Raw genomic sequence first — 11,430 nt, 5'->3', positions numbered from 1 at the left:
TTTTTAATGTTCTGTAGTTATCTACCTATTTTAAATTTCTTGGTAGGTTATTGAGTTGCCTTGGTATCTGATGTGATCTCACAAAAAGAATAATAATAATAATAATAATAATAATAATAATAATAATAATAATAATAATAATAATAATAAATTTTCTTCGCGCCCAGAAAGAATTCGAACCAAATCTCTCCATGCATTGTTGCCGACTGAGCTGCAGAGGAGCTCTGATACATAAGACAATCATTGCTCACCCCTCTATATTTCCGGAATTCTCCGCAATGTTATTATTATCTAACGGTTTAATAGTGTTGTTTTAATGATGTTATAAAACACGATTATGCAAATATCGAATGTATATGCATAACCCCCATATGAATACAGCCTACAAGGATGTGTTCCTCTAATAAGGGAACCGGTCAAAGTGTTACGAGGTGCTTAATGCTGTTTCTCCCATGTTGAAAGTGCAGTCCAATGCAACAATCATGACCATTGTCTCCAGGTGGTACTACAGATTGCTGCATTTGCATGGCATGCTTATGCGTCATTATAAAGGCGATTGTGGTCATAACTTCGCTATAGCGTTTGCATGAAATGTGCTCGCTCTATAAGTAGGATTGTGTTAGTTAGGCAGCACTACGCCAATAACTGGAATGGCTGAGCTTCGCTACCGTTCTGTCATTTACAGACAACTCTGAAGCCCGTACTGTGTATTTATGGTAACTGACGAAGTTAAACCAGATAAGATGCATCACTTAGTGGTGGTCAGTATTTCATACTTCTTTAAGTTGCAATCGCAATAGAATGGGAGGATTGTTAGTTTTTCCATGAAGACAACCTAAAGCTGTTACAACCGCAAACAAAAACTCTGTTTTGACACAATTAATGATAAGTTTCATTTTTCCAACGCAAACATGTGCAGCCGAGGGAATGGTATACGTCCGTTAGTTTAAAAGGTTTTGGTTCGAATCTCATTTAGCACAAGTGTCATTAATAAGACATTTCTGATTAAAAAGGGTTATTATCCGCACTCATATGACAGTGATGTGTTTTCGTTCAGGGAATCTAAGATTTTTCATTCACTAAATCATCACTCATTCCCTAATGAACAAATAAATGATGAAAATTTGTAAAATAAATAGCATAAATCCTCTAATGCTATTTGTTCCCCAAAGGAAGTACACGGTACACTTTAGCCCTAAACAACTTTTGGAAATCGGTAGGAAGATGGTCTCCGCCAGTTGTCACTGGTAGTGGAGTTGTTTGGTAGTTAACTGCGAATGATTTCCCGACTTCGAAGCAACAGTGTGACTGGCAACTGCAGTCACACTCTTGTTCAAACCATGATTTTTATAATTTTGGTAAAAACAGTGTGATCTCTATTATGGATTTTCTCAGCTATGGTGTGAAAAACTCGAATTTATGAAAATAAAAAAATAAAAATGAACGAAAAAAATTTAAAAAAACCTTACTATATCAACGTTCGACTAAACCCTGAGAATGTTGAAAAACGTTCATCTAATGATTATTAAAATTGCACCAATATTATTTTTAATTCTTCTGGAGCTATAGTACTATGGGCCTAGAAGTGCTACTAACAGACTACATAGGCATCATTCAAATATATTAAATAAATTTTATATTAATTTACATTTCTATGTTTCACACTGAGTTATTCGATATTCGATATCAGAATTCTTGTACAACAAAAAACCTGATTTTTTAAATTATAATTCTTATTTTCATTACAAATATAACGCTGGTTAATATGACATAGTAACTAAAGAGACCTAATAAAAAGTCGAGTGTACAGTTAAATTTAAATATTGCAAAAGATGATTAAAATCACCGTCCAGGTAGTTAGAGAAATTAATAGTTGCTATATCAATCTTCAAAACTACATCAGCAGAATATAGTTCGTCCAATTCCATAGCGCATGTTCATAAACACGTTATGAATCAACGGGCGGCTCAGTGAATCACATCGCAGTGGTTTTATTCACTAAAACAGCAGCATTCAATCATAAGAATTTCGAATTTAATTCGATTGTGTGTGTGTGTGTGTGTGTGTGTGTGTGTGTGTGTGTGTGTGTGTGTGTGTGTGTGTGTGTGTGTGTGTGTGTGTGTGTGTGTGTGTGTGTGTGAGAGAGAGAGAGAGAGAGAGAGAGAGAGAGAGAGAGAGAGAGAGAGAGAGAGCTGTTTATTTAGTGCAGTGTAATCTCTAAAGCAATAGAATTTTATTAGAAATAAAAAATTATGTAAATTTAAAAAATAAAGATTGAAATTGAAATAGAACAATCAGCATTTAATCCCTGAAGTGTGTTTTCTATATTTTTTTATGAAAAAAAGTAACATTTTAGTTTAATTTTAAAGTAACCACAGAATGAAATCCTTTAGTGTAAACTGTTGAAGATTCAGAAGGGGTGGGGAGGGGAGTTATTTTCTATGATGGATTATGAGAGCACGTTCTTATTGAAAGAAACTGGATTTCGTCAGAAATTTCACGAGAAAAAAAAACATAAGACATTCAATTTCCTCTAAGCTTGCTTCAAAGATGTTAAAATAAAATACATTTATAGTTACTTTATATTGCACAAAGAGCAAACAGGGATTCTGAATAAACAAACCACTAACAGAAGATAGGACTCCGAATCATATTACAAATTTCAAGGAGTTCATTATGATGCTATGACCTTCCCGTCACTTGTGTCATATGCGGTTCGCTGAAAATCTGCTCAACATATCCCGTCAAGAACGTACTTCGATATCGTTGGTGAAATAAAATCCTTACGCCTCTTCTAACCTGAAACAAATGTGTTATGAAAGATCAGTTATAATCGAACAAAACATTGCTTCAATTATTACGTTAATGTGGCATCAGAATTAAATATAACATTGGTTAAACAATCCTCATCGGTTTCGAGAAACAGTTGTCCACAGAAAATATGATATGGCATGCTAGCTTTTCATCGTTCGTGTTAAACACAGTTTCCTCTCTATTCCAATGTATGAGCTTTCTTTCTTTTCTTTTTTTTTTTTTTTTTTGTTCCATTTGTCTTCCCTGTTGTTAATTTGAAACACTTTTGCTATTGAGCAAATAATCGCCCGCACTTTCTCTCTTCCACTGATGCCAAAACGGCGTCAAGTAGTGACGCCATTGACGCGACTGTTCCGTGCGCCATGCAGCGGTCAATAACGCAAGTAGCAGCTATCAGTCGACGGCTGCTCTCAAACAGACTGGAAACATTGACTTGGGTGACACGCGTCCGAATTTCGTGAGAATTCTGCGGTCATGTAAGTGCAGTAATCAGCTATCCCGGATGTGCATGACAAATGGGATTATACGAAACAGTAAGTGAGGTTATACAGGATAATAAGGTGAGGATACCTGCCAATATAGACCTTAGAACTGTGGCTTCTTATGCGTGCTTCTCTAAGAACCGAACGGACGTATCAAAAGCTGTCTCCTCTTCGAAGGAAGAAACCGCTGGCGTCCTACACTAGGTAGGTATTTAGTGCTAAACCGTAATAACTTACGATGCATAAACTTACATAAATTTTGCATAAATAATTACGGATGTTGTCGAAGTTATGCGCTCGGTGTTTGTTGTCACTGGAAAGCGGAGAAAGGTCACCGAATGTGAAAGTCGGTGGAGCGAAGAATTGTTGCGTTTGTTATACATCATTACAGCTGGCGCAGCTTGCATCGAAACAATTAGCAATTAGTACACTACGTCGACATTAACATATATTTATAGATTTTTATGTGTACTAAATTATGGTGTATTCACTTATATTTCCTCTGAGACCTTAATTTTATCCAAATTGAATATTTTGTATATTTCAGAAGTGTACAGTTTCGCGAGTCGCTACATTGTATATAAATTACCGCATGCATTTCTGTGTAGTCTTATGGCATTCGATTCCTTGAAACACTTCGCAGGGACATCAGCAAGTATGGTCTGATCATCGGTTCAACTGATGTAATATGTTTTTGTGTTAAATTAAGCATTGATTTTATTTATAACCATTAATATGGCACTGTAAGGATACTGCATAATTGCTGCACCGAGTTTTTTTTTTTTATTATTCTTTCTTTTCGTATCCTTTCCAACTCCGTTTTATCGACAGATCTCTTTTTCTACTGTTACTTTTAAAAGCATATATTGGTATACCTTCCCAGAAATTCAGATGTTTTTTCTTCAGTATTCCAAACCTCCATATTTTAATGAAATTTCAAGTTTTTCGATTCTTCTTCTGTAGTCAATTGTAATAACTGAACCAAAATAAAGAAGATTACTTTTCTTTATGATATGAATAGTCACGTCATTTTTAATGAATTTATTTTTCTATTCTACTATCTGTTATCAAACATCATAAATCATTATTAAATCTATAATTTGTTGTTTGATTCAAAACGGGAAAAAAAGAAAGAAAAAAAAAAGATAATGAACCTCACACGATTTGATGCTTCGTCTGGAAAGGTCTGAATTCATTAATAAATTCTGCTTACTTTTTTTTCGCTTATTTATTTGGAATTTAAATACTACCATTCGCACTTTTAGCTTCTCTACATTTTGTGGTTGCCTAATTCGAATATAAATTTCTATTTAGTTTCCAAAATTGCAGAAATTGGCAACATTAAAGTTCGAAAGCCTAATAATAAGTTGAAGATATTCAGAGAATCCACGTATTCGATGCTATTCCAAGAACATAACCACCAAGGCGACCATCACACAAAATTACGTAGATATTTTATTTCTGTTCGGTTATTCTGGGAAACTAAATGGCGTAATCACTTATACCAATCGGAAGGTTTCGATCATATTACGTGCTATGTATTATTAGATAGCTAAGTGACAATCATCTACGGATATAGAAAACGTTATGAAGGGTATTGGCCTTATCCGTGTACTGAAAAACTTGAGTATTTCCGTAAGAGCTAACAGTGAAGCAGCATACGCTTCTCTTTTTCTAGAGTGATTTCAATTCTGTTGGGTGGGGGTTCAGCTTCGGTGTCGTTTCACTCGATGGATAATCGAGACTGGATTTGACATTCAATTCGAAAACACAGACCTTATTTAAGCTGTTGATCTGAATAATCTTTACCTTATATAACTTTTGTTTTAAATTTTCAACGTGAATTTGGGATAGTAGCTTTTTTCCTAGGTAATGTTAGGTTAGTGTTTTCTTCTAGATGCATATGAATTCTTAAGACGGGCAAATTGCAAAGTTTCAGTCTCTCTTCTGCAAAATATTTTTCTTGTCTTTTCCCTCGTTAAACTTAAAAGTAGGTGACGCTGTGAAGTATACTGGGAGAACGTCAGAATAACCACCACAGTGATCTTACATTACCGTCTAAGTATTTAAGACACTGTCACATTCCCACATTGGAGAGATGTGTGATGCAGAGTTTACTCAAGGCTAATGGCAGTACCCGTTACCATAGTGACTAATCCTTCTGTTCGGGCCGTAGTATTATAAAACAAATATTAGGATTAAAAAAAAAACAAAAAAAACAGGGATCTGAACTGACCATAAAATCAATAGATAAATTGAACTGCTTCGCCTAAGTCCTTTATTTTTATGAAAAAAACAAATTTCTTTGGTGATATATTCGGGAAGAAGGCAGAGAATATTCATGAATATTTAATCAATGTCAATTCTAATTCTGTAAGACCTTTCTCTTACTATTATTTTTGGTGTTTAAAGTGAAAACTGTCAGTGACTAATGTCGTGTGCTATTGCCAAATGTTGATCACTTTGTCTTTTGCATCCTATCTGTTTCCGTATATTAATGTTGTATTTAATAAACCAAACATATTGAACCATAAATGCTCCCTAAACATTATTTTAAATTGAAATATCATTCACAAAAGGTTATAAACCTGTAGTATATAAGTAGTACTATAGTGCCTTGGATAAGCTAAGGGACATTAAATAAACTACTACGAATACTGTTATTGCAATGGTATCGCTCAGAGTGAGGTAATCATCTATTGTCGAAAACGCACAACCTGTCGGTGGTAAGCAGAGGCTTCACACTCCGGCCACAAAAGCCAGCAGTTCACATTGCTGTTAGCTAATTCAAGCCTTGTTATAATTTGCTGAAGTCGATCAAGGAACAGTATTGATTTATTGTCCCAAATTCGCCCCGACGTGTGCCACGTCACAGACAAAATTATTTTCGTCCAAAAAACACAACTGCACTGAGAGACGTTCAAAACTGAAGTTTTCCAGAAATATCCGATAATGACCTTTGAAATATCAGTTGTTAGGAGTACATTTTTTTCCTTGAAAAAAAAAAAAATTAACTGGTTGAAACAGTCACCAAAGTCGTTTATGGTCGCTGTGTAGAGGAATTAATAATTGGTCTGATACTTCGCACACGTAGCACTGTGCTCTTTAGCAGTGGAGATTGAATTTCTTCCGAGATCCTCTTTGGCATTACCAGCATGTGACAGGTGACTGTTGAATAACAACTAAAATTAATATACTTTACTTAAATATAAAGAGCCAATAGGCTTCATTTCGGCGATATAAACATCATTCAAATTAAGGGGATATTAAATCCCACATTGTTTTAAAACCGAATAAGAAACTCAGAGATTGGAATCAGAGAGTTTCATGCCGAATGTAGTAAACTATAAAAGTATCGGCGGCCACTAGCGTGAGCTAATGCAAGTAGTCCTAGTTTACTATATTCGGCATGAAACTCTCTGATTCCAATCTCTGAGTTTCTTATTCGGTTTTAAAACAATATGGGATTTAATATTCCCTTAATTTGAATAATTAATATACTTTATTTTCTGGGATGAAAGGAAACCTCCAAATATCATTAAAGCGAAAAAATATTCAATTTCCTTAAGGCAAAAATCAGATTCAAGACAAGAGAAAATGACTTTCGATGTTTTATATATAATCCTTGAAAAAAAATAATGAGGTATTTAATCTTACAATTGAAATAGTCCTAAAATACCGGGGGAAAACGTTGGCTATTTTTGATGGTTTATTTGTAAATAAAGTGCTGACTTCGCTTTTGCTTCAAAATTTTTGGGGAAAAAAAGAAGAGCAAATACTTTCCTTCTTCAAATAAATACTAAAGTAATCATGACTTTAAAACATAATAATAATAAAGAAATAAAAATAACTCCAGGAGTCTATTTTGTAGATTGAAAGGTACATTATTTAGTACGCAAATAAAAGAAAGGGCATGAGGCAGATGGAAATAATCTCCGGAAAGTTCTTACTATGGGTATATTGAAATGACAGGACAATTCACTCCAAAAAATGTATTAGGGGAATCTCATTTCGCACATAATTATATTCATGGTAACGTCATTGTATGAATTGCAAACCTGAAACTCTGAAATGCACTTTTGGAAATAGTAGTTTAAATATAAGTATTTAGTAAGTACTATAACTGAAACGTATTTTCGGTAGCATAAATGACATACGTGGATTAATTACCTAGTTTTGAAATGTGAACTAACTTTTCTTTAACAAAGGCAACAGAAAATTATGAATTTTTCGCTATTTGATAAAGTTTGGGAGAATTATTTCTTTCCCTTACATAAATGCCGTTTTGCAATAAGACTAGTGTAAACCCAAACTCTGCTGCCATTTACGCTCTACACGCACAATATCACAAAGACAACATCAAGGATTTATGGCGATGTTGTCAATACTTTTCTAATAGTCTCTAATAAATTATCATATCGTTCTTCTATCCATGTAAATGAAAAATTCCTTTTGTCTAAACGCATTATAATTTATTAGTAATGTGTGCTAACTTCTAATAATGAGTTGTGACTCTCTTTAGAAAGAAAGGCATGCAGTTTAGTCATTTCCGCAGAAAGGAAAAGTGTGAATGTTTTGCTTAGTGTTTAGTACTTGGCAAGCATGCTTGAGTAATAATAATTTGTCAATAATGTCAATTTTATCAATAATATGTTATCATGCCTACGTGTCTGTTTGTTGGAGAGATTAAAAACTAACAAAGAACAATGCAGTTTCCCGAAGAAAACGAAATCGCTTTCGTTTATAATCAATTAATTTGAATCCGATTAAGAAAACTCTGTGATGAGATTCGAATCTAGACTATCACAATCAAAGGAAGTAGGAAATTTGAACGATAGGTACTTCGACTAACATTAAGTCTGATTATAATCAGTTTATCTAATTCTTTATTCCAATTATATGCTCAATATATCATAGTACTAATAGCTGTCGCGGTCGTTCGCCTGTCAACCTTTGAACTTGAAAGGGCTAGACTTCATTTACCTCCTTGTGGAGGAGATCAGCACAGTTGTAGCTTGCAACAACAACAACAACAACAACAACAAAAATCTAAATGAATGCAAAATAAAACAAAGAAAAAGATCTCGCAATCATACTGCAACATAATTCAGAAATCAACTATCTGATAAAAAATAAAATAAAATAATAAATTTTGTTATTTATTGAGAAATAGCCATTCACAGTATGACTTAGCTTATAACTATAGATGAACCTTAGAAACTTCCCGTTTAGACTTGAGGAAGTTAAACTCATTAAAATTTATTAGTATACCCAGAAGCTCTGTGAAGATCAGGTAAATTGGTCATATGCAGCAATTTATTTAACAATTATAGAATTTTCATCTATTTTAATGAAATTAACACTAATAAATTAACAATAATGAAACCGTTATCGAAAATAATGTGGCGTCCTAAACAAACCTTAATTTCTGCATCGACGTCGTCGCGGTTGGCTTGGATCTGGTTTCCCTAATAGAAGAAAAACATTCTTTGAAAATGAATTTTCATGAAAACGGAATGCCGGATATTGTCTGAAAATTGTCGCGAATACTCAAGTAGATATCTTAGTATGTAAATATCCATACTGCATTTTCTATGGTGTCTGCAAATCAGAAATACACAAAGAGAAACCTAAAACTAAGCATACACGTTAATAAAGAATATCCGGATAAATAATAGATGTTTAATAAATAAACATTTTAGCCTAGTGTTAAGAATAATAATACAAATATGGATGATCGAGTGCCAGTTTATTAAATAATGTCAATCCCATTTCACCTGAACCGATTTTCTATGCTGTAAAATATTACAAACCAATTATCCTATAAAAACTTTAAAAAAGCGGACTGCAATCATGGCCATACGACATTCATGTAAATACCATGTGACCTGCAAAATGTTTCTCCAATAATGTGCTCCATTTAAAATAAAATTTAATATATAATGACTAGGTTTATCATTTTTAATAGGTTTAATAGTTTGTAATCCATACTTTTAACTAACTTTTAATATTTAAAGCAGGTTAAATCACATTAAAGTTAGGGTATTCTCAATAAATAATAATTTTAATATCACACACACACACACACACACACACACACACACACACACACACACACACACACACACACACACACACACACACACACACAATCGCCATTGATCATCATAGTTATATCTATATGAATAGGTTTCACACTAAAAGTATTTCTAACTTTCAAGTTATATCGTAAATTTCCTGAGATGTACTCTCAAAGGAATGCATAGCCTACTGTGAAAGTACTACGTGATTAAGTTTACATTATTACTAAATCTTCTATTAACAATTTTCCTTCAAATTAGTCTATTACTTGCCAGCACATCAATATTATCATATATAAGATTTCGATCTTCTAAGTAACTTCTGACTGAATCAGTCTACCTAGATTTAAGTCTTCTTCTGTGCCTTTTCCCTGCAATCTTGGCATCAAACACCTCGTTTGTTAATCTATCCCTCTCCCATTTTTTTAAGTGATCGTGCCACTCAAGATTAGAGTGCTGAAACATTCCTATGTGCCCACAACGGCAATTTCCTTCTTCATATCATTATTTTAATATGATTATGTATCGATTCCTCCTCTTTCTGAAAACTCTCATATTTATGTTTTCTTTTGCCTCTGATCAACTGTTTTATTTCTGATCCAACTTTATTATTAACTGTACCATTACTGTTCTATGGAAGGAACGGAGGTTATCCATCTAAAATATTTGAATAGTGACATTTACTGTTTTATTACATTTAGGATCAATTTCACCGCTAGATTATAATGAGAATTAATTATCCTAGTATAATTAATTCTCATTAATTATAGTAGGATATGTGGAATATTCCAAATATTCCACATAAGTAAGACTTGTTTTGATTTCGTTTCCAAATTAAAAAGAAAACAGAATTTGGGATTCTTTAAAAAAGACAGTTAAAATTTCACGCTTCGGACTATGTATACTTACTTAGTTGAACAAAACTTTATAAGAATTTACAAAATGACCATTTAGCATTTGTCTTAAAACATTTTAAGTAATATAAATAATAAATTTAAATTTAGCAAACTGGCTATTGCTGAACAATCATGGCTAAAATTTAGAAATTTTCGACACCATTTTAAATTATAAGTAAAATTAATATAAAATTAATCTAAGATAGATGTTTCGCTATTTCGATTTTAATAAAAATCCTTCCATGTGATGAAAAACAAAAGTTGCAATTGAACGTTACAGAAACTTCAAAAGAAGCTTTCTCATCGGTTTTATTTGCCATCAAGTTTTGCAGACTTGTATTCCTACAGGTTGGTATTGCAGTTTAACTTATTTATATCTACAAAAGTAAATAAATAAATTAATTTGTTATTCAGTATCGGTAAAAACTTCGCACATGTTTACTGATGTGGATTAACAATTATGCAACGTTAACTGAATGTGCATTCTCTGTATGTATACGGTATGATATTCGCCAGATATCAAACTCTTTAATTTTATTTTTTTATTGTTCATAACGTTATTTTTCTTTATCGAAGATAGACGACATAGTTGAATTTTTATATTTTCTGAGGACCGACCATTTATTTCCTAAGGACCTGTACTGGGAAGGGAACCGTGCTTCGAAAAACGCAGACTCAAAGAAAAAACTAGGAAACGGAAGAGATGTATGACAGGAACTAAAATTTCATGAGGCGAAATGTTGCGAAAGAGTAATGTTCCTTCTCCTCCAGCGGAGAAGAAAGATTGAGGAGTTGTAATTAATCTGAATGCGACAAAACATACTGAGTGCTCATAAAAAAAAACACTTCACAGCTGAAGGAGTGATTACAGAAGGCATAATTTTCTGTGAATTGAATTTTTTAGTATTAAATAAAATATATAAAAAATAGATGAATAGTCAATAGGAGGCTTCCAGTTTCTCTGAATAGATATCAGCATTTCCTTTTCATATAGATTCACTAATAGAATAAATGGATCACAACATTCAGATATATGTGAACTGACAAAAACAAGTCCCTGAACACGTTTACTAAGATTGTTGTTTAGGAATAATCTTGTAAAAGGATTATCAGAAATACTGCAATTTCGTCTTCATGAGAATTTTCATGGGAAGGGGG

The 11,430-nt window shown here is 33.1% G+C and overlaps 1 protein-coding gene across 3 annotated transcripts in view; it reads left to right on the top strand.

Annotated features, from left to right (window-relative positions):
* The first annotated feature begins 3,289 nt into the window (after positions 1-3,289).
* Positions 3,290-11,430, top strand: part of LOC150108703 (protein turtle homolog B-like) — a 213,518-nt gene continuing 205,377 nt past the window's right edge. For all 3 annotated transcript variants that reach the window (XM_090416171.1, XM_090416172.1, XM_090416169.1), the window contains exon 1: positions 3,290-3,500. The gene's annotated coding sequence lies outside the window, so the exon portion shown is untranslated. The remainder of the gene's footprint in view (positions 3,501-11,430) is intronic.

The sequence above is a fragment of the Typopeltis vanoorti genome, chromosome 3, assembly GCF_054136105.1.
Source record: "Typopeltis vanoorti isolate ZY-2024b chromosome 3, IOZ_Tvanoo_1.0, whole genome shotgun sequence".
Lineage (NCBI taxonomy): Eukaryota > Metazoa > Arthropoda > Arachnida > Uropygi > Thelyphonidae > Typopeltis > Typopeltis vanoorti.
The sequence above is the reverse complement of the archived record's forward strand: the minus strand, read 5'-3'. Positions and strand labels throughout refer to the sequence as shown.